Here is a 24521-nt window from a genome sequence, read left to right as displayed (position 1 = left end):
ATTATTTTACAAAATGTACGCGAACTAAGAATCGTTCCCATGCCACGAATCAATCATCAGGTTATCCTTAGTAGCATGCGTTATGATTTCGTGGTAGAGATTACGCAAGCGCCGAGTAAGACTATACCAAAAATACACAGACCAACTACCTACAAAGAGCATTCGCATGACACCTTGTGGTGTTTTAATCGTTCCATGCTCAGCAATTCTGTAAAGTGCTGCAGCGCCTCCGACCCGATTTATATATGGATTCTCGTCCCGAAAGCGAGTCAAATCGATTTGCCCTCGTCCGAAAGTGTTTGGTACACGATCCTGATGCGTTACGACCAGGGGATAGGCAATCAAAGCGGTGGCGCCCATAAACGTAAAACATTATAAAAAGCCAGCTGTTATCCATGGAAGATTGAGCTGATGCGCGTAGCAATGCAAAAAATGCGCATGCGGGTAAACTTCTTTCATTAAAACTTGTACGCTATGTCGCGATCCGCTCATGACTGCTGCGCCGTCGTAGGTTTGCGCAATAAGTTTCGACTCAACTGAATAGGGCTGTAATGTTTTTTTAATACGTAAGAAATTCCGACAGCAGTGCGATCGTCAACAGCCACAAAGCTGTGGAATCGTTCGACTGGCATACCAAATTTCGTGAACCGAAAAATCACGACTAGTTGTGACAAACACGTAATGTCAGTTGTTTCGTCAGACTGAATAGATAGAAATTCAGCGTCAACAATCTCGGTAAACAAATGCTGTAGATAGATGTGATATATCGAATCAAGCACATCATTTTGAATAGTCTTTGAGGTACCCTTAGCTACTGTCGCGGTGTCGAGATGTTCGCGCAAAATGCTATCAATGGAAGCCGTGTATTTAATTAGATCCAAAAATACCCCCCTATTGAGAGAGCATTCCTTCTCATCGTGGCCTCGAAGGGGCAATTCATGAACTCGAATAAATTTAATGGCATCAATCACCCGAGAGAGAACATGCCTATTCTTATCTACAGGCTCATTGTGCTTGCCGACTGATACGCGATAACTTTCATTGAGCTGCGACATTGCATTTACCTCTAATTTTTGCTCTAAAGGCAGCTGGCTAAACGGCGTACGGAGCAAAGATTCAACACGATTCATGTTCGCACTTGACCTGACTACTTATCTACTTATCTACTTACTTCGCCTACGCATATAGCTTCAGCTTCAGTGACAAATAAGCATTCGTTGTATTAGTTCGTGGTGTGCTACATCGACATGAATGAATAATTACTAAGTCCACAATATCATATTGTAATTCACATTTATCGTGCACTGCGGTATTCGTACTTTGGCTGAAATTTCACCCTGGCTACTATAGTATGACCGATATATCTCAAGTGTGTGGCAAAAATACGACACATTATGAAGTTGCCACGATATTGGTTTATAATTTCTTCCATGCCACGTCTAATGCACAGTTGTACGAATGTACGTAGGCTATATCTATGTACAAAATATATCGGGCCTATGCCGCACGGCATTAGTGTATAACCACAGTATAATGCAGGTTACGGGTATTTAAAGCTGGGAATACTAGAAGGAGTCAAATTTTAGCCACTAACTTACGTGAGCAGTACGCAATATGGGCGTAGCAAGAATTCAAATTAAAATGGGACACGAGGTTACGTCACGGAACAATCATTGAAGTGGGCGAAAGAGGGACTAAATTGGGGCAAAGTTTCCTGGTTATTTTCATATCTATATTGTTGTGTTATTCACTATTTGGTAGCTTTATGAATTGCACACTAAGCCTAACCGACAACGACAATTCGCATACAGCTTTCGGATCGTATCAATGATTCGATCTATGAAGATGAATCTAGTACTGCAAGACTTTTTTAAGCTTATTATGATGTAATCTGCAGCTTCACAGCTATCAAATCCACATTTCTGATAAATCAATTATAGTATACATTAGGGCTCTTCAAAAATGACTTTTTTTCTCAAATCGTACTGGCTACTTGATAAAATTGTTTAGTTACCTAATTTAAGCCTACACACAAAATTTGGTTCAATTCCAGCCAGTAACCGCTTTTCTACAGGAGAAGAAAGTTTCTATTTATTATATAAAAATAGATAATAAAAAATTTGAAAATTTTCTGTTTACCCCATGAAAGTGTTAGGCTGTCTATAGAAACGATGCTCACCAAATTTGCTTCAATTCCAACCAATAAAAGCGGAGTTATTGCCGTCCAGAAATTTGGATTTGAATAAAATAGTATTTACGGTGACCGATTCTTTGTTTATTTATTATAGTTGTGCTCACCGTAAATACTATTTTATTCACATCCAAATTTTTCGACAGCAATAACTCCCCTTCCACTGGTTGGAATTGAACCAAATTTGGTGAGCATCGTTTCTATAGACAGCCTCACACTTTCATGGGGTAAACAGAAAATTTTGAAATTTTTTATTATTTATTTTTATATAAGAAATAGAAACTTTCTTCTCCTGTAGCAAAGCGGTTAATGGCTGGAATTGAACCAAATTTTGTGTGTAGGCTTAAATTAGGTAACCTAACAATTTTATCAAAGTAGCCAGTACGATTTGAGAAAAAAAGTCATTTTTGAAGAGCCCTAGTATACATACAAATATTCCGGAGATCCTTAACTTCAATATAGTTATTGCATCAGTTAGTCAATTGTGACATCATAATGGAACATACAAACCGTCGTCACCAGAACAGCTGCTGCTATGTTTCGCTACAGCTATGTAAAATGTTTCGTTATATGCCGTATTTCCGCGCTTACGAGACCAGACTGGCTATCGACTGACCGTATTAGTTGTCGTGAATCTGTGAAGAAAGCCTCATTCGAGATTGAAAATATCTGAATGGTGAGTTACATTTCGTATCGGTACTATAGTAGTAGAGAACATTTGATCCGTTGCGTTTCCGGTACAGATCCGATTCCTGTTACTCAGTGTTGCAGCTGTACTGAACAGAATTATATGTAGCAAGCTGGAATTTTAAACGTACCGGTAGTGACGATACATTGAATTCACATACATTGTTGTATCACCAGTACCGATACCAATATCCAAGACACAGTAGCTCAATGGCTCTAATGGAGATACTGTTGACAGGTGCAGCATCAGCTTTGATTATAAACTACGGTAATTTGGGCTTGATCAACATCGTTTGTAAGTGCATTGAAAAAAAATCGACTGTCGTTATATAGGTAAGTATTATGATTACCAAAGCACATCACGACCTGTTTAAGTGTAAAGGTAGCCTACCACTGACTATGCAGAGTTATGTTATCAGCCTATCACCCTGTCATTATCACTGAGCTATATACACATTATATGTTATTTTATGTTATGGCAGGAAGGTAAACATATTATCTATTCTACTTCAGACTTGCATGGGCATGGATCGCAAATTTGGGGCTCTTGAAGAATGAAATTATCGATTTCTGCTTATGAGAAAACAAGTGTAACATACAAACAGCAAAGGGCTGAAGAATATGAAGCAATGGTATCTGAGGTGAGCAATCGACATTTGATGATGAAAGCTTTCGATCCCCGTAAATTGGGGCCAGTAAATGTTAATGATATTATGACATGGGTGAAAATATGACGATGCTATATTGCTATCACTATGAATATGAGAGACTTGACTAGGAACAGGCTTGCCTTAGTATTGAAAATATTTTGCAGTGCCCCCCTCAGACTATCTGCTAAGAGTATGTGGCCCATCAACTAGACTACTTCTTTTGAAACTACTTCTTTGAGTTCTGTTCATATATTTATTTTAATTTGAAGCAGCTTGACATGGATTTGACATAGTCACTTAATATGCTTGTCATTGAGTAGAAATTTACATCTATTGCTTGAGTAGCAATGCGCACTACTGCGGTCAACTGGGTGTGCAACAATGCACGGATTAGCTGGGTCTTCAATGTTTTGACCAATATGAAGAGGCAAACATAGCCTTGCCAAAGTTGATCAAACTGTCCTTTTGATCAATATAAACAAATCATAATATATGCACTTCTTGACTCATGATATGACATACACAAATGACATGACATGCACAAATCTGCTTTTTGTTAGATTCAAGGACTGATTGCTATTAGTAGCAGACTCTTACTCTGTGAATGTGAAATCAAATATGTTGTTGGTGAGTAATATACTATGCGTAGGAGCAGTGGTGGCCCTACGAACGGGGGGGGGGGGGCTTGGCGAGACTTACCGGGAGGGCCCCTTCAAGTATCCAACCGTAACTTCTGGGGGGCTCCGCCGCCCAGACCCCCCTTTCGCTTTGTTAATATTATCTATCTCTCACCCTGGCAAGGTTTGCCCAGGTGCTACATTCGGCCATGTCTATTATTGCATGCGTGCAAGGATAGACTACATCAAAACGAAGTAAATTTACCGCTGTACCGCATGTAGAGACGTGATGATTATCGGGATACGGGACTTTTCTAACAAATGCAGAGATTTTATGATGATTGACACATCTGTACGGAATCATATTTTTGCTTGGTACACGGATTTTCATGTTTATTCGCTATTATCCTTGAAAAAAAGTGCATATTCCAAAAAGGGGGGCCCTTCGACCAGGGGGGCCCCGGGCGACCGCCCACCTCGCCCACCCCAAAAGCCACCACTGCGTAGGAGAGTTGCAAAATTGTATTTTAACTTGCTTATTAACAAGCATTAAAGCAAGTCAAGGCTACAACATCAGTACACATTTTGGATGTCTTGGGCGTTTCGAATCCAACCCAAATTATCAACTGAATGTTTACCGTATGCCTCGTGGTTATTTTTTCAATTTTAGGATGCTGCTATACAAGCAAAATATCGGGGAATTTCAACCAAATCGACGTCGCATTTAACGGTAGAAGCGTATGATGCGAAACAGTAAAGGATCGTTATCAAACAGCTTATATTACAAGGTAATTATTATCATCCAGATAATTTGCTAATTTCGAAGTATAAGACAAGTCAACGTTTTCAAATCAAGACACAGTTAGACATGTATCTGTGGCGGGGTTGTAACCAAGTCACGAGGCTCCGAGTCAGAAGTCAATCTCACTAATATAGTTTTGACTCGAGTCAGGTCGAGTCATTTTTCTTTGACCACTGAGTCATGGTATTATGACTCGAATCCGAGTCCAAGTCATTGTGTTGACTGATCAGCTTCCAGTTGAAATCTTGTTCAATCCACTTTTTATAACTCTGTTTGGTGATATCGAATGGTGCGCATTTATAAATATACTAATTTCCCTCACTGGTCGAAATTTTAAGTACCAGTACCAATAGGCGTAATCTAAATAGTGAGGTTACTTTACTATTCTCCAAAATTCCAAAGAAATGTAGGTCTTGGCCGTCTGAATCTTGAGTCATATGACTAGGTTCGAGTCATGCGCAATGACTCAAGTCCAAGTCGAGTCAATACACTGATTGACTCAAGTCGAGTCATTTCCATATTATGAGAAAATGACTCGAGTCAAGTCGAGTCATCAGAAAATCGTGACTCGAGTCAATTCATGACTCGAGTCAGTACAATCCTGATCTGTGGTCCCTTTGAATCCATTCTGAAAGTCAATATTGCCTGAGGAGGAAACGTTTCAAACGTGTTTTGAATCAATATTAAATTCATATCAAAGTCCTACATCTGATTTTCTCTAAATTTTAGAGACCGCATGCAGCAAGAGCAAAATTACATTAGAGGAATTAACCAATCTTGGGACTATGCTGGGAAAACTGAAAGAATTGTTATCAAGCCAGCAGGTATTACAACTTTGTTAACGACACCTGATGTCAACTTTCGTAGTCGCATATATGAAGTAAACCAAAGCAGAGATGGTCAAAGTTACTAGCGTTGCTACTCAAGTCGATGTAGAAATGCTGCCGTCAATTTATACTCGATTACAAGTAGATGCAACAGTAACCAATACAAGTCAAAACTACGTCAAGTGGAAGTAGAATACAAAATCTCGGAAGAATAGTCAAGTATGGAAAGCAGTTTTTCGGAAGTTTCTGTTTTTAAAATTGCGATATGAATGTTCGCGATTATTGTAAAGTTACTAATAGCATATGACACTACTAACAGAAAGAATCTTCAAAAATATATTCAGTTATCCTGATATAGGCGGTGTTGCCAGACTTGGACAACTAGATATTCTAGCGAGATAGTGTAATGGTTGTGCGTCCGGCTTCTCGATCGGTAGGTCGCGTGTTCAATCCCCGGCCGGGTCAGACCAAAGACTCAAAAACTGGTATTCGCGGCTATCCTGCTGGGCGCTCAGCAATCACGGATAGCATGGAGGAGAAAATAAACGGGGGTGCAGATTAGTGACCTTACTACAAAGGCCGTATCGCATGTCCGTCGTCAAAAAGCATCTCGATGGTGCAGGCGAAAAAGAATACCATATCTCTCTCTCTAAATATACTAATTGAGGCCATTGTAAGTTGTGAAATGTTTCTATGCTCTAATTCTAATTCTAATCGAATGTATGAAATCTTTCTATAGCGTAGTTTCATTTCTAATTTAATGTCTGGTTTTCCTGGCAATGCTACAGCAGAACTGTATAGTGCGAAACAGCCAAGCTTGCTGTACAATAAGGGTGTTAAAATGATTTTATTCTCAAATTCTACTGGCTACTTGATAAAATTATTAGATTAGCGAATCGAAGGCTACACACCAAATATGGTTCAATTCCAACCAGAAGCCGCATTGCTGCAGAAGGAAGTTTTTTATTTATTATTTAAAAATGAGTGAAAAAAATTCAAAATTTTCTGTTTACCCAGGAAATTGTTAGGTTGTCTATAGAAACGATGCCCACCAAATTTGGTTCAATTCAAACCAGCCGAAGCGGAGTTATTGATGTCGAAAAATTTGGAATTGAATAAAATAGTATTTAGGGTGGCCACAATTGTAATAAATGATTAAAGAATCGGTCCCCGTACATGCTATTTTATTCAAATCCAACCGCTTCCACTGGTTGGAATTGAGCCAAATCGGTTGAGCATTGTTTCTATAGACAACCTAACAATTTAATGGGGTGAACAGAAAATTTCAAGTCTTTTTTTATTCATTTTCATACAATAAACAAAAAACTTTCTTCTCCTGTAGCAATGAGGCTACTGGTTGGAATCGAACCAAATTTGGTGTGCAGGCGTCAATTAGGTAACCTAACAATTTTATCATGTAGCCGGTAGAATTTGAAAAAGTAATTTTTGTCCACACCTATTCTACAGTAGGGTTGTTCAAGAAAAAACTTTTTTCCAAATCTCACTCGCTTAGTGACTAAATTATCAGGTTGTCTACGAAAACGTTGCACACCAAATTTGACTCAATTCCGACCAGTAAAGGCAGTGCAATCTTGAATTGAAAGTAGAAGCAGAGCTATTTGAGTTTTTCTTTGATAATCCCCAATCCAATGGGGATTCCAACTAGAAGAAGCAGAGCCATTTGAGTTTTTCGTTGATAATCCCCAATTCAATGGGAATTATCAACGAAAAACTCAAATAGCTCTGCTTCTACTAGTTGGAATATAGTCAAATTTGTTTTGCATCGTCTTTGAAGACAACCCAACAATTTCATGAGGTTGACAGGAAAATTTGAAATATTTTTCATTTTTTTCCTAATAAATTAAAAATTTCAATTCAAGATTGCACGGCCTTTACTGGTTGGAATTGAGTCAAATTTGGTGAGCATCGTCTTCTTAGACAACCTGATAATATAAACACTAAGCGAGTGAGATTTGGAAAAAAAAGTTTTTATTGAACAACCCTACTGTACAGTGTACAGACATTTGCTATTCTCATGCTCATAAGATGAACTATGATTTGATATTAACGGAGTTTGATTTAACTTTTCGCGATTCAGTAATGCTAATTCTAATCTAATTTGTTAGCTAGAATTATAATTTTAATCTAATTTCAAACTGTAGCTATAATTTTAATTCTTCTTTAATTCGAAAAAAAAAATCTAATCTGGAAAAAGGGAACGTTTTCTAGTTGTCCAAGTCTGCCTGGTACATGCGGTTTATCCATAAATTTCCATCTTGTCGATGCCTAATTGCCCACACATCAGTGATCGTGTGTGAATATGTTTCCTATAGCGGTAAGTTCACCGTATCGGGCCACAGTCTGTACTGCAATGCCTTAGCGAGTGAAACATCTGATTTTTTGTAAGTACTCTGTGAAAATATATATACTTGGTAACGGCTTCTATTTTTGTGGACTTCGTTAATTATCATAGCATATGTGCCTGTTAATTGGGTTGTGAGTATGCATTTTGATTTCAGGATGATGCCACAAGTTCTTGCTGAAGATAGTGACTCAACCTTCGCTGTACAAAGAGTGTTTTGCGGAAACCTGGAGGAGGCGGTTTCCCAATATTACAGGGGCAATATTCTTCGAGCAGTATTTTCAGTGAATTTTTTTCACCGTCGCTGGGATCTCTGTTTTTGTTATTTCACGAACTATGTTTCCATTTTATGTTAATATGGTTCAATTGATATCGAATATATGCATTGCAATCAAGAATGTTTATATGCAATAGTGTGTCATTTGGCAGAAGATACAGGATTTCAAGTAGGGTGTATATATTGTAATTCCGTCCCTATCAATTCTAATGGCTGGGGTGAAATATGCGATATACACCGCCAGTAATGGGGTGGATTCTGGTCATATACACCCGCAGGGTTACGTAAGTTCTGTTTTCGTGTACCACCTTTTGGGGTGAGTATACCCACTCTTTTCGCTAATAGTGTGAGGATAGCAATACCTCAGTCAAGAGTCTTACTGGCAGCCAGCTGCTGTTCAATTGCAGTTACAACAAACCGGGATGATAAACCTCAGGACCGGTGAAATTTGTTAACTGATATAATTTGATCAACATTACTTCTCAATTCTCAAATTTGTTGCCTGCAACATTACGTTGCGCCCTGAGCCTACATTTTATCTGCAATGCTGGCACGCTATGTAACAATCGCAATGTGAATGGCTATGTCGGCAATTCTAATTTGTAAACGTGAGTAGTATAGTAGATCGCTCGTGGTGTGCTATTGATTCTTATGGGCCCGCTCGCACGGTGCCTCGAAACTCGTGTTGGCACGGTGACCCTTTTGACCCCCCCCTATCTCTCGCACGGTGCCATTGTGTCTTATGGAGCCTCTCACACGGTAACCCTTTTCGGTATAGGCATCTCTCACACGGTGCCTCGAAAACTCGTGTTGGTGAGTCGTACTTTCAGGTATAGGCATCTCTGGCATGGTGACTCTTTTAGGTATAGCCATCTCTCACACGGTGTCTCTTCAGGGAAAGACATCTCTCACATGGTGCCTCGAAAACTAGTGTTGGCAAGTCGTATTGGTGGGTATAGGCATCTCTCGCACGGTGTTGAATATGTATCAAGTAAATAGTCACGTGATTGGTTCTTAGTTAATGTGTATATTCAAAATTAATATATATGACCGATTCGAGTTAATCCCAACGAACGCATTCTAACTCAAGTCTTTTCGCGCTGTCTATTGATTCTTACGTAACCTGAATAGTACTTTCAGATCGGATTATTCGCACCTTCCGCTGTTTCGCACCTACAGAATAGTCTGCTGTTCACAACCACAACAAGAATCACAAGTATACACATTTATTCATTCATTTATTACCTTGAAATCAAACTCTTCACAAAAGCACGCACAATCGTATCATTAACTTTTTTATCATCACCAAAATTATTCAAGTATTCCTTGGCTGAAAATCCTTGAGCTCTTTTTATCAAGAATGCAATAGCATGATCTCCACACACATCCGAAGTTTTACTCTGTAACTGTTTCCCGGTCACGGAAAATTCATTCGGCTCCAAGAATTCGATTATCTGAGGTTTTAGCGACCCGAAACCTAGTGAATCATGAAAATGAGTATCGTCATCTCTGTATATACACACCCAGTGAGACCCAGCCAAACTCGATTCGTCGTAATTAATGGTGATAGCGAATTTTCCGCTAATTGGTTTCTTTGGTAACTGGTCTACTGGATGAGTCCCTAGATATAGACTTCGTGTATCAGGATGGTTATAGAGAATATCGTTGATCTCAGACGTATTCATATTTCGACGACTTGTCTTTTTTGATTCAACTGTAGAAGATGTTGAAACTCATTCAAACATAACAAGGTTACGGAGGTTGGTAAAGGCTTCGACGCAGTCAAAACCAGATGCACAGTTCCTGTCTTATGAAGTTGATAACATCCCAAACTATTATCGGGTGTCAAATCAAACACAAAAAGAGTGTATCCATTGACATAATCTTTGCGTGAAATATTTAAAGGTGCCTCGGATTCCCAGCGACCTGTCTGAGAGAATAGTGTCATGTAATTTTCGAGTCCGCCGTGTTTATCAAAATCGAAATGAAATTCGCGACCGTTAATTTGACGTCCATCCACGCTTAAAGAAAGATTTTGAACATCAAAGTGTTTAAAGTTGAATGGGTTTTTGGTCCGAACACCGTTAAATGTCGTGGTCTCGACTAAACCAATTACGATCTTCTTTGGCATGGTGCCGCTAACTAACTCTCTATCAATTTTCGATAAACCCGCGGCGAATGTATGAGTCGACATTTGCAAGCGTATCCAGGGATACTTGGCAGTATTCTTCTGTAATACAGACTTGTGTGCTAGGCTTACACTTTCAGCGATCTTCATCTGTTTGACATACACCTCCATTTCGAGTAAAACAATTTGTACATCCTCCACATCACCAAGCAGACAGAAATTATCTTCGTTACGTGTAAATTTTAATTTCATGTCGACATTATCCAGCATACATCTAGACCAGAGGTCTCAAACACGCGACCCGCGGGCCGCATGCGGCCCGCCAGAGCATTTTGTGCGGCCCGCGATGACATTTTAGATTTTTCTTAATTTGACAATATATAAGTGTCACATATCTTTTCAGGTTGTAAAGTGAAAATTCCCTCTTAAATTGCTCCTAAAGCCTTATATTATTCACCAAACTTCACTTTCACATCAATTGCAAACGCTACCATGCAGTGGAAGATTCACTATTTCGCCACATTTCCAATTCATGATGACAAAGCCTGACGACGATTCGTGACTGAAATTTGTGAGTTGGACTTGGACGCGACCTTTTTTAGAATTACTCAGACTCGGGCTAACTCGATGGCAAAATGAAAATGACTCGAGTGGACTTGGAGTGACTCGGAATGCCGCGAATTTGTTTGAACCATGGACGCAGCAAACTAATCGTGTATCAGGGGAATAGTAATAGATCAGAAGGTCGCAGCTTGGTATTTCGCTAACTAAGCAAGTAGTTAGGGCAACCATTGGCAAACTGTTGTTACATCTTTGGTCGCTAAAACATGTTATTAAAGCCACTTAATGGTGCAGTGAATACCGTAGTGGTACGCTCCAACGATGTAATAGCAATGGGCAGTTGGGCGTTCCGACATTTCAATCACTATAGGACACATTCATTAATATATTTATATTATATTTATATGTTTTTCTTCTCCTATACTTGAAGATATTTGGCCATGAGATGAATAGCCTACTTATCAGAAGTATACCCGAATTCTGGATTGGCATTACAATGCTCAACTTAAAAATGTTTTGATATCAGATTAGTCTCTATTATCTTATTAGCTCAAATATTATTACCCGGTAGCTTTTATGATGGTATCATACATTTGTCCACCCATATTGTGTCTATATCTTATAATTAATATATATCAAGTACAACAACAATTTTATTCAAATAGTTATAAATGTAATGATTCTTCTCGTGCCAGGCCTAAATTGATACAAGAATGTTTACTGACAGTCTGCTGGATCGGCTCACTTTCAATAGGACAATTCATTCCCGCCAAATAAGGCCTACTTGGAAAGACATTGGAATACCCCCATAAATGCTGCGGCCCGCGGCGTCGTCGAAACTGGAAAACTGGCCCGCGAGCACATTTGAGTTTGAGACCTCTGATCTAGACCATGGGTGGCCAACCTTTTCAGCCAAAGGGCCACATTTGACTGACGAACTATTGCGCGGGCCACCAACCGCGCGAAGTACGAAAATTTTTCTAAGCTCATGTGTCAATAATATTGTCACTTGACTATATTGCGGGCCTGCTGTATATCGCTGGGCTCAGTTTGCCAGGAATGGACTATTCGGCGCCTGGACATATCGATATCGAAAGCTTCAACCAACATGCGTCAAGCATTTTGTGCCTATAGGTTTCATAGTCGACGGTCATTCTGCGGGCGCAAACGCAAGGTTGCATATGTTGAACGACACTTTGTCTCGTAATCGCGAACATAGCTAGACTCAATCTGATACATTAGGCGTTGTTTCATTTTCACAAAGGGGTAACAATATTAAAAGCAAGAAATCGAGTGACAACATGTTGCGCGAAGCGTGTAGAAAATTTTTACTTTTGATAAATCTATCGCAAATTATTCTGCTTCATTGTAGTGTACGAAGATGTGACTGGCTAGTGGCTATGGATCTGTCAATGCGTCGGAACTGATATTTTAGTCATTACATCTCAAGTGTTGCGGCCAGACTAATCAAATTTTTGGTTGGTCTTGCAAGTTCACAATCCGTGCAATCCATTTTGGTCAATGTTACTAATTTCGGAAATTACCTCGCGGGCCCCTCAAAACCTTCTCACGGGCCACATGTGGCCCGCGGGCCACGGGTTGGCCGGCCCTGATCTAGACTGTTCAAAAAGACCCATTCGATTTTCCCGATCAACTCTAGCGGTGTGCTGTTTTTGGTAAGGTCTTTTCGCTTAACATATCCAGTATTCGCTGCACCAAGAACATCCATAGATCCAGCGACATCTTTATAAAAACCTTGTCCTTGCACAAAACTCTCCGAGGCGCCATGTGTATCATTCAACAACCGAGAGATATAAGCTTTGTACGCATGACAATTATCCGAATTTGTGATAACCTCATTTGAAATAGTTACATCGATTTGTTTGAAAAGAGAATCCATCATGTTATTGACCAGGCCCACTTGTGTATCATTTGGTAAATCTGCTCCATCGCGTTTAGTGAGCTTCAAACGTAATCTCAAGAACGTGTTTTGTAGATCCATATATCGATCCGTCCTTGGTAATTGTACTTCCATGACATTACCTAAACTATGGGGTTTGACGATGACATATTGCGATTCCTCAATACTGGTTTGTGTGTGGGGTATACTAAATATGTTTAATCTGTAGTTATGACATTCTCTGGAACCCGCATGCATCAACATAGTTCTTAGTCGAATATATCCTGTTGTTTACGACGACGTTTGGACGAAGTGTTCTTTGACTTTGTTTTTTTCCTTTTTATAGCTTTTGGGGTTAAAATTTTATCAATCACTCGATCGCCAGCTTGTTTACTTCTCTTGATAACACTAGACATGATCGAGTTACCCTGTAATAGATCTCTCGCTATTTCACCTCCAGTCCGTAACAATTGACCACCGGCGTATTTCGCAATAGGTGTCACTAAACGACCAAGTGATTTAAACAAACTCCCGATACCGGAACCGGCTTGAACTCCACCACTAAAATATCCATAACCATCGCCTATCTGGTTATAATGACGATGGACAGAATGATGATCACACGTGAAAACAACTTTCATAATCGCTTCCTAATGTTAAATATAGCTTGCAATGAACGACTTATTATATTTATAGGTTTCCCAAACTCATCCCTGAGGTAAAGACATACAGAATCTACAACATCTTTTGAAACAGAGAAATAATACGGATTTGTCGCTATTCAATTATGCGTGACATCGCCAGGTGTCAGCGGTATAACTCGTAATAAATGCGCTAACGTATCTCCAAGTAAGTGAGGGTGAATAATATCGCAATACACAAACAAATATTGACCAATCGCCGGTTCGGTTAAAGTGAAATCGATCTCCATGAGGGCTAATTCGCAATATCTCGTCGGGATGTTGTCGATGGTGAGTAGTCTGTGTTAAAAATCAGCACCAAGCATAGAGGTGGTTAACGTCACTATTTTCATCGCGCGTGGAGTGTCAATGTGGTCTCTATATCATGTACTAATTGAACGTATTGGTCCCTGATGGTGATTTTTATATCGCGGATGTGGTTAATCGACACTGGGAAATAGAACGGTTTTTCAAATACAACTTCTTGTCTCATACACGTCTCGTTATTTACTTGGATCACACGAAGCAATTGACTCATGTAATCACCCACCGGATGATGTCGTAGTACATTGATATACACAAATAGATATCTGAGGTGGGGTTGAGTTGGTTTAGATTTGATCGACGTGACATTACATACTGGTGTCGACACTTCATCAACTACACTGAAATAATTTGTGAATATATCCGTGGGGTGGAGTGTGATATGTTTCGGGTAACGAATTCGGAAAAGTTCATCGTTGATTCTTTCGGTGAAACAGTGTTTGAAACTTTCAGATAATATTCTTCGCATCAACTCGAGGTTGTTTGCATAATTCCCAAATGGTGTTAGGTACGCTTCTACTATTCGATCTTTCTCATTATGTAGCTCCCAGAGTGCTTGATCACGATTGATTATAACTCGATCAAGAGATTCACTGACAAAACTCATATCCATCAGCGCAAGCTCATTACAAATAATTTCATTCGGTAACACCACCGAGAATTCACCTTGGGTGCCAGACAACGTGATGTAACTCATATTGAATCAACAGCTCTACGACGGAAGCGTAGGGTTACTGTCACTGGTGCTTTTCGAAATTTAATAAGGTTGCCAGCTGCATCACGTAGATAAATTCGTATCGTTCTAAAATTGTTTCTCGCTAAAGCAAAGAAGTATGGTTTTGGGAATATGTTGATTTGGTTTTCATTCGGTTTAGCGGTTACAGCAGTGGTTCCCAACCTTTTTCCACCCACGTACCACTTCGAGGTTTTATGCAGTGCTCGCGTACCACCTACATAATTTACGCACGCCGTAGGCGGTCAAAATGTTTCCACCGTTTATGACATCATACTCACGTATTTGAGCTATGTGAGGTGTAATAACTAAGGCGATTTTTTTACCTAAAAATCGGAGGATTTTGACCCAAAAAAACTTGATTTTGACCAAATTTTCACTCCATGTACGCAAATTAGGTGTTTTCGCACATAATGTTAAAATTGTACTACTTATTCATTTCTGGTAGGGACTGTCTATCTTTACGAGAAAGCGTTTTTGACCTAGAATCTGACAAATTTTGACAATAAAAAACTTTATTTTAACGATATCCGGCCCAGTAGTTACACCACGTATTATGGTAGTTAATTAAAATTTATGGTAGTACAAATAAATATACTTTATTACATTCTCGGGTAGAAAGTGTTTGTCCTTACTTAGTAGCTTGTCAAGAATGGAGAAATACCGTTTAACAGCAGTAGTTGTTGGCTGGCAACACTGAAGCTGTGCGTACACTGCTGGTGACACAACATGTTGCTTCATACTGTCAATGTTGTCATGCATCACAATTTTTCATCATGCGCTTCTTGATAAAATAAACATGCAATGTCAAGCAGTCTTGCTTCAGTTAGGATATTGCGGTACGTTGAGCATAACACCATATCAATTGTCAACCTATTGCCAACCAACAGTTTATGATCCACGATGAGCAGACAATGGGCCGCCTACAACGGTAGGCCTATAAAGTGGGCTAAAAGCTGGAAAATATCAAATCTACGATACAAAAGAAATGAAGGGGTCCAAAAAATTTTGACTTTGTAAACAATTTTGACAATTTTATGACTTAACGCTCAATTTTATAAAGCAAAATCGCCCTAGTAATACCAAATTCTATTAAACTAGGCATTATCAGCCCGGGTTGATGAGATGAGATGTTTTTTCACCACTAGTAAAAAAAATTCAAAAAATCCAAAATCAACTCAACTTAACTAATAACTTCAGAATGTACTCGCGTACCACCTGGAAGACCCTCGCGTACCACTAGTGGTACGCGTACCACAGGTTGGGAACCACTGGGTTACAGTAACCACCCGTAAAAGTTGTTGCAGCTTGTTACCGTGTGGTCTTGGTTGTATCAGATCAAAATACACATAAACCTTATCAATCCGTTCCAATTTTATCGCAGGTGTAAATATAAATTCTACCACTCCGCGGCGACGAGATACAACGCGTCTAAATGTTATTGTGTCCAACACAGAACCAAGCGGTATCAGTCCGTAAGGCTCGGGTGAATCATGCGTGGTATGGGGTATGTGTTTGGCGCTAGAGTCTGCGGTATCGGTATTTATGGATGCAGCTCGCTTGTGTCTTTTTTTACTCGTGACTAATCTTCTGAATGTGATTCTAAAGTCACCGAATCCTTGTAAAATGAAAATGTCCCCCATGTAATATTTCTCGTACGATTCTAACATTTCACCGATGCTGTAATACGAGCCTTCGGGAATATAATACCGTTCGGTGTATCCATTTGCATCGACAAATCCAAAACCGATACTTTTCGCTGTCACTTCAATTCGCGGCTGAAAATCATTGGGGAAGGTCAGCTCGCATAATCCTAGCTCATGGCGATTCATTTCTAATTCTTTGTAAAGTTCCGTTTGAAAATCTGTGCTAGTATTCGGAAATTTATCCAAACTCGCATTCGAAGGTAGAGTCAACAACATTTTATTGTTTCTTTCAACATATACGGTGAGGTGATGGATTCGGTAATAAATACCCAAGTGAAGAAGACAGTAGCGTTAAATATATTTCACGATCCACTCCGACAGAAATTTGATATAATGAAAACACGATTACACACACTAACATACAAGTCTGTACAATAAACACAATCTGGTTTTTCAGACTGTTCGAGACTTGACCCATGCGAGATGAGACGGAATCAGAATCCATAGCTTGGTTGAACAACATTTTCAGCGTCTATTTATACAAATCCGAGACCCAGGAATTAAATTTAGACGGGTAACCCAACCATTTTACAAGATGCGTTTTCTTTCCTTTCTTGCGAGTAGACAGGATTTTTTCGATATTGTAAATATTATTATTTTTAGTAATTGGTTGTAACTCTTCACGCTGAAAGCGACCGTCTATATCTTCACCGTGGTAGTCTTTCAATTGATAAGTAGGAGGGTCGCCTTTACGACATTGAGATACGAAAAAGATTTCTTCGGTCCAACTCGCCAAGGCACTTTTTACAAAATTACCACGTGATTTCGAAATCCTGACTGGTGTGCCAATAGTTAGTTTGGGTTTTTTAGGGGTCATGTCGCCGTATAACCAATGGAAAATTTGTTCTTGATTTGAATAATTACCATCCGCTGGAGGACACCCTATAGCAATGTGAAAAGTAGTGTTATACCCCTGGCATATCTCAGACAGGAAATTGATATAATTCAAAGTCCTATTATGCGTGAAATAACGGTATAACACTTGCTTCAGAGTACGAATAACACGCTCGCATATCGATGCTTTCAGTTCGCTATTTGTATGAAAATGTCGCACATTGTTCTCTTTTAAGAAAGTCTGAAACGCACGATTAGTAAACTCAGAACCTTGATCACTTTGAATAACATGAGGTATACGTTCCCTAAATATTTCATTGAATCCACGAATAATACCTTGCGAGGTTTTGTTCTTGAGTGGATACAGATATAAAAATCGGCTGAAACAATCGATTGTCACCAACACATATTTAAAATTGTCGTTTTCTTTTGAAAGATTTTGCATATGCATGAGATCGGTTTGATACTGAACACCAAGACCGGACGTAATCACCCTAGGTCTCTTAAATTTCTTTCGATATGGAAAATGTTTCGTGTACGCGTCTTTACTCGAAAGAAACTCCTTGACTTTGGTTCTATTCCGCCCTCTAGAGAATACGTATGCACCGCGGTAACTACCAGGTAGCCCTGGCGTGAAATACTTAGTATGGCTCCCATCCGTATCGTCTCGGGGTCTTGAGTGTACGACCACTTTTCGTCTTGGCATGTTGAGTCTTTACTTTACTTCGTTGGCTACTCGGCGATGGTGAGTGGGGTTTAGGAATCCTTGATGGTTCACTCTTGATCAGGCGTCTTAGTGCGTCTAACTCACTAGCCGAAAATAGATTCCTTTGTTCTGATATATCGATTTTCATCGGTTGATTCAATGTGTCGTGTTTTGTTTGATAACGATTTAGTGCGTCGTTATATAAGGCTAATTTTCGTTCTTGGGGTATGTTCATCTGTAATATGCCGCTCATACATTTGTCGATATCCAAATTCAATGTCTGAACTTCAACCTCATTGATCGGATTCGGATTTATGAATATATTTTTAAAAGAAGTCATTTTTTGAAAAGATTACCGAGTAAACCAGTGACAACGGGTAGGATGCTTGATAATAGAGTCATAAACATACCACCATTCTGATTAACCATACGTTTCTTATGTCGAATAGGGATGTCTTTCCTGACAAGTCGACGTAAACTACATTTATGAGCTGATAGTCGCTTTCTTTTATACTTTGAAAGAGGGATGTTGCCGTTTAAAATGTTCTTTGTACAATCACATATACACTCGATCAATTCTTTACTGGCGCCCGATATAATTTGCTTGCGTATCTCGGGTTTACTTTTATGTAGGAACTCTAGTGTGGGTATATGCCGCCGTGTCCGAGATGGTACCTTCGTCATTTTGAGTTTAAAGTCGGCTCTGTGCTTGGCTATTTATACCATCGGGCTATACACCACCATGGTTTCACCGGGAAATATATTGGTCATAAGTCGTCGATTTTCAGGTGCTTCTTGCGTGAGATCAATAAATAAATAACTATGAGGTTGCCTAGCAGCGTCACGATAAGCCTCTGTTAAAAATCTAGAGTTTGGGTACATTTGTCGACCAAGAAAACTGATCTGCTGTTGGTCGCGCGGATTCTTTAAAATCACCATATACGATCTTGAGAGACTCAAGTCACGTGCTCCTTTACCCTTGTGATACAGGTTCTGTGTGATATAACAAATTGACTTGGCTGAATAATGAGAAAATCTTGTAAAGTAGTTTGCAATTTTCGCTGTCTCAGTCATGAAATCATCCACTATAATCAAGGTGTCTTCAGAGCAAACCTTCAACTCTTCTAAAATATCTAGACCCGCGTGGAATTCTACGTTATGCATCGTCTTGAAAACCTCCTTATAATTATTGTAACAATATACGACCATGGACACACTAGGTTTAATCATTGATGTCGCATGCCTAATCAGCTTTGCAACAAAAGTAGTCTTCCCACTTCTTGAAGGACCACTCACAATACACGCGAATGGGTGGATCAATTCCATCATTTGTTGTTTATTGAAAACTCGATAAAGTGCATGTGTTTATATATCAACAAGGTTGGGAATATCCACTGTTGTAGTCATCTTGTTCTAGTGGAATATATAAACCCAGTAGAGTTCGATTTAACAATTTTCCACGGGTTATGAAATCTTCATCTGTCCCTCGTAATTTCGTCAGTAGAAGTTGTAGTGTTACAAACGCTTTATTCAGGTCGTCAAGCAGCTGATCCCAGTCTGCAAAATAATAAATCACATAAGAGGATTCATAACATGAGAGGATTCATTAGGCTTTAAAATCTAACAGTGTTACTATAACAACTATAGACCTCACCTTTTAACACTCTTTTAAATCTCTATGTTGTGTCGATACGCGTTGTTCGTATAATTCACGCGATATCTCTCGATTCAAATACAACTCCACGAAGTGTACATGATCGCGGCGTTGTACAAGTGTTTTTTCGTGTAACCGACTCAGGCCTGCTTGTTCCAGAACAGATATTATGTAATCACTAGCCATCTGTAAAAACAATACACAGATATCAGGAAATATTGTTACTAAAATGTTTTAGTTACAAGTTGACATTTCGAAACCACCCACAGATTGTAAACAACGTTTCACCTAAAACTATCAGTGTTCATCACAGATGATGTTCACAATGACCAAGGGAATCATGTTTGCAAAAATCATCAGATAGAGTTGTAACATCGCTACTTTCAGAGTCAGAACGAGGTCGTTTCAAACTGTTTGCGACTCGATGTTGATCAAGGAAAAATTGGAATTTTCGATGTCGCTTGCGGTTTCTCAAGTAGGTTTGTCTCTCTTCGTGACCGAAAAGTGGTATCCACGAACAGTTTTTTCCCAAGACCACATAATTTGTAAGCTTTGCTCTGTTGAATAGGATGTGGTTATCAGTCGGTATCTTTCGATCAGGAAATTGTAGTTGAAGTAGCGCTTCTATGCAGACACTTTGGACACGGGTCCATTTCTCGTCTAGTTCTTGACGGCGCGCCTTGGATCGATTGGGTATCACGCGGTCTTGTGAGTTGTCGTCGGTACCGTGAATCGAGAGCTGTGTTAATTCCTGCTTCAGCTCAATCGTCTCTTTGTGCAAACTATTCAAATCCAATTCTGACATTACTGACTCAATATATGAAATAGCGTTATCCATCTGGAAAACAAATGATACATTAACACATAAAAAATACAAGTAAATCATAATAATAGCAGACACACAGATAAAATACAATACCACACAAAAGATACAATTACATCACAATGGTATTACACCTTCAATGGCAGGGTTGACACACCGTCCTCAAGTACTCGACGTTTGGCATAGAAATAGGAAAATGTTTTACGCTGTTGTTTGTACGTATAGACACCCCCATCTCTACACCGAAACCCCTTGTTCACTCGTCCGGTAGCTTCCTTAGATGTCAAGACACCCAGAAAAGTTTCGAAATCGATTTGGTTGGATTTCTGGAGGCCTTTGGAAGCTAATTTTTTCTTTGGCCCATCACAAAAGTAATTTTTGGATTGGAGTCCACACAAGGATGTACCACCTTCATACTCCACTTTCATCAAACCCGGTTGCCGAAGGTAATACGCATACGTGTCTTTGCAACACCGTCTCGATCGGTCAAAAGAAACCGGGTCAGCCAAAAACTCAGCTCGGTGCTCATCACAAAAATAGCGTGGAAACCAGTTCTCATATTCAAGATAAAATTCATCTCTTTTCTAGGGGATAAGGATATCATCGAATGAGGCTGAATGCGAGAGATTGAGGGAGTCTGTGTCCATCATTAATAGCATGAAGCACTCGTCACGGAAATATTTACACAAGCAGTCATAAAAAAACGACAGCATCTTGAGCTTAGCATTGTTATACACCCAGAATCCCACTTGAATACAGTTACCCCACTTGATCGTTTTAGGTCGCTTCGTTATTTCAAATAGATCAGCGTGCAATTCATCATATTTCACAAAAAAACGATCCTTCACGTTGACGTCCAATTCACTTTTATCACAAAAGGTGGTTCGTTTGAATTTACGTGGATTCATCAAGACGCGGCCATAACTGCTATTTCCGGCTAATTTTTGTGTCAGCGCAATAATCTCCAGGTTAGGGTCACGGTCCCCAGCACGTCGACAGTCTGAGACATTTTTCGCAAAGTTGTCAAAACAGGTCTTTTTTGTGAATTCGACCGCCTCATGAATTTTGGATATAATCAATCCGTGTTCTACATACCACTTGATCAAGTCAGAGGTCAACAAGATTTTCCTACCCAGTATGAAGCAACCAACATGCGCGTGGGTTTGGTGAGCAATTTACGATCGATGGCGAACCGTTACATGTGTCCTGTCAAATGCTCGCGAGACACCATTGTATTTTGAATATCGGACATAGTTCAACAAACTTCCTTTGCAAATGTGTCGGCGTAAAAATATCGACTGATAAACATCCAAAGAATGTACCGGTCATTACCATCTCCATCAATTTATGTGCGGTGACAGACTTGGTTCGAGTCAATTGTGGTTGAATGCCATTAAGATATCGCACAATATCAGGATTTTCCTGTTTCTCTGTGCGCCAGTCGCATTTCCATTTACATATGACTTGATAATTGAGGGTTTTGTAATAATCATGAACACGTTTAGTCCGTTCTCGACGTTCCAAGTCATCACAGCCAAATCTGCTTTGATGTGCATGAAAATGACATCCAAGAAAAGACAAGATTACCCCTTGACCAGCCGAATTACGATAAAACCCATCAGCGGGGTAATTACGGGCTCCTACGCGGATTTCAGGTCCAATAAAAGCATGGTGGACATGTACATTGTGGGTATGCGAATACCAGTTTAGCCATTGAGCTGCCGTCTCCCCCCATTTCGGTGCGATCTTCACCGGTTTGAATTTAGTACACTCAGCATCGAGTGGTTGCCAATGCACCGGGAAGCCGGTTGGACTAGGTTCACTCAAAGCAAAAAGGTATAACGAATTGCTGTCCAGCCCTGTTACATGTTGGGTAATCTGAGCGTTTTCCTTATAAAAAAAATTCTTTGATTCGAGTTTCACCCGCTTTTTGATATCGATGAAAAATGACTGACGGTCCACCCACTCAATTGTCTCTGAATAGCGAAACCAGATCCTGATGTTTATCATTGAACAAGATGAAATCGCCCGGGTAGGGAGACAGCTTCTTTGAATATATCCACACTGAATTGACTTTTGAAAGATTGAAATTGTTTTTCTAACCCCTCAATGAAGTAATGAGTATCGATTGCGTTGTACCATTTGAGATAATCACGTAAAGTGGTCATTTTGTTATCATTCCAAACCTTTAAACAGTTTTCATATTCAGTTGTGGATATATTACGACCTTTTAGCGAGCTGTAAAATTCGCTGTGGCTAGGAAGACTCGTATAATCTAGCTTTTCCAAACTAGTCAGAAACTCGTATGGAAAATGACCTTTAGCAGCGCTACATTTGAACGCCTTCAAATAAGCATCGTACGAGAACCCCGGTGCCAAGTAATTCACAATATCCAAAAATTTCAGTCTGTTGGTTGTCAAAGAGAGGAAGTTGTTACCGCGCTTCAATACACTCAGATTTTCATCAACGAGTAAACCCATCAAGTACTCTTTGAGACAGTTCAAGTCATACCGACCGCCATTGAACGACAAAACAGGGATTTGTTTTAAATACCGCATAAACTCCTCTTGTAAACGTTCAAGAGGTATTTTTCTCTCGGAGGGATCGAGCGCTTTCATTTCGGTAATTTTAGATTCGAGCATGTCCAAGTAGTGTTGATATTCCATCTGTGACAGTCTGAATGAATGACTCACTTTGAATATCATGAAAATGATCAACCATTTCCGCACACAAGTCGTTTGGGTCACCGTTCGAGATAATTACATGAGGTTCCAAGAACCCTTCCACATTAGAAGATATGCTAACGGAAATGGGAATATGTTTGCACTCCCATGAAGTTTTGGAGGAATCTGGAATATCACACTTCTCAAACATGCTCTCTATGTCGAACGCGATGCGGTATTTGAAATAACGAAGCCGGTGAGGAACAAACACCCCTTCTAGATCAAGTTTTGAAATATATTCAGAGAAGGTGAATAAACACCACCCGGAAACACTTCAACGGGTTCTGTCGAGCATTTGTGTCTGGTCAATTCATACTGCAAATTGAAAAATCTTTCACAAACATCACATTGATAGCTCTCCGCATAACGGAACATATCAGTAATAAGACAGAAATGGCTGTTTTCTAAATGTAAATACACAGGTTTCGCTTCAAACGTACTACGGCGGAGTGCGACAGCTTTGCCCTCGGTCTTGGTGTACACAAATATGGCTACATTAAACAAGTCCTCGATATCATCCAGCATATCAAGAGTTACACCAGATTCAACATTTACACCATACGCCGATGTGAGCTGTTGGGCCATTGCTTTTGTATCTTTACCAAGTGAGTGACCAATACAGCGAAAAGCACACAGATTGTCATTGTAGAGATGTCGATTTTTTCGACGTAGCATTGTCAAGATGCATTTCGATTGCGCAAGCCACATTGGTAGCTTAATACCGACACAGCCAATCAACGTACCATCGGCGGGATATACATAAAACTGTGCATTAGTTAGACAGACCGGCAGTGACTTTGTGTTTGGTCGAGAATTTCGTAATAAATCAAGCACCGTTTCCAAGCGAATAGATTCAACAAATTCGTCGAATTTAGCTAGTGTTGAAATTGCTGCTGGTGTTTCTAATACACTATCAACATTCGCCGATGCATGAAAATAACGGTATCTAAGAGTCTCGATGTGGTACAAAATAAATGCATACGAGAAATTGACTTTGAAACGTGTCGACTCTGAGAAAAATATAGCTTGTATATCGCGGAAAACATCCGCCAGCTCCCGACCGATGACCCGAATATTATACACACGCCGACTCTCATTCACTACATACGATTTTATCGCTTGCCAGTTCTGATTTAAAACTTCTTGGCGTTCGTCATCGATCTCTGGCGCAGCATTCGGTTCTTCGCGAACACGATTCCGTCTGCGTCGACTCATCTGTAAAATTGATAACACGTGGTCAAATTCAGCACTTTGGGAACATTAAACTAGTCTTACTTACAATCTAGTTTCTTCGCCGGTGACTTCCTGGATTCTTTATGCTTAATAAAACAAACAA

At 39.7% G+C, this 24521-nt stretch overlaps 1 long non-coding RNA gene across 1 annotated transcript; it reads right to left on the bottom strand.

Annotated features, from left to right (window-relative positions):
- Positions 1-19305: 19305 nt before the first annotated feature.
- LOC145444516 (uncharacterized) lies at positions 19306-20808 on the bottom strand. The gene is made up of 2 exons (XR_013916709.1): positions 19640-20808; positions 19306-19542 (listed from the first exon to the last, which is right to left on the bottom strand). It is a non-coding gene; the product is annotated as an uncharacterized LOC145444516 (long non-coding RNA).
- Between the last annotated feature and the right edge of the window lie 3713 nt (positions 20809-24521).

Source organism: Botryllus schlosseri, chromosome 8 (genome assembly GCF_051294905.1).
Source record: "Botryllus schlosseri isolate E-star chromosome 8, Bs_hap1, whole genome shotgun sequence".
Lineage (NCBI taxonomy): Eukaryota > Metazoa > Chordata > Ascidiacea > Stolidobranchia > Styelidae > Botryllus > Botryllus schlosseri.
This window is presented reverse-complemented; position numbering and strand designations above follow the sequence as displayed.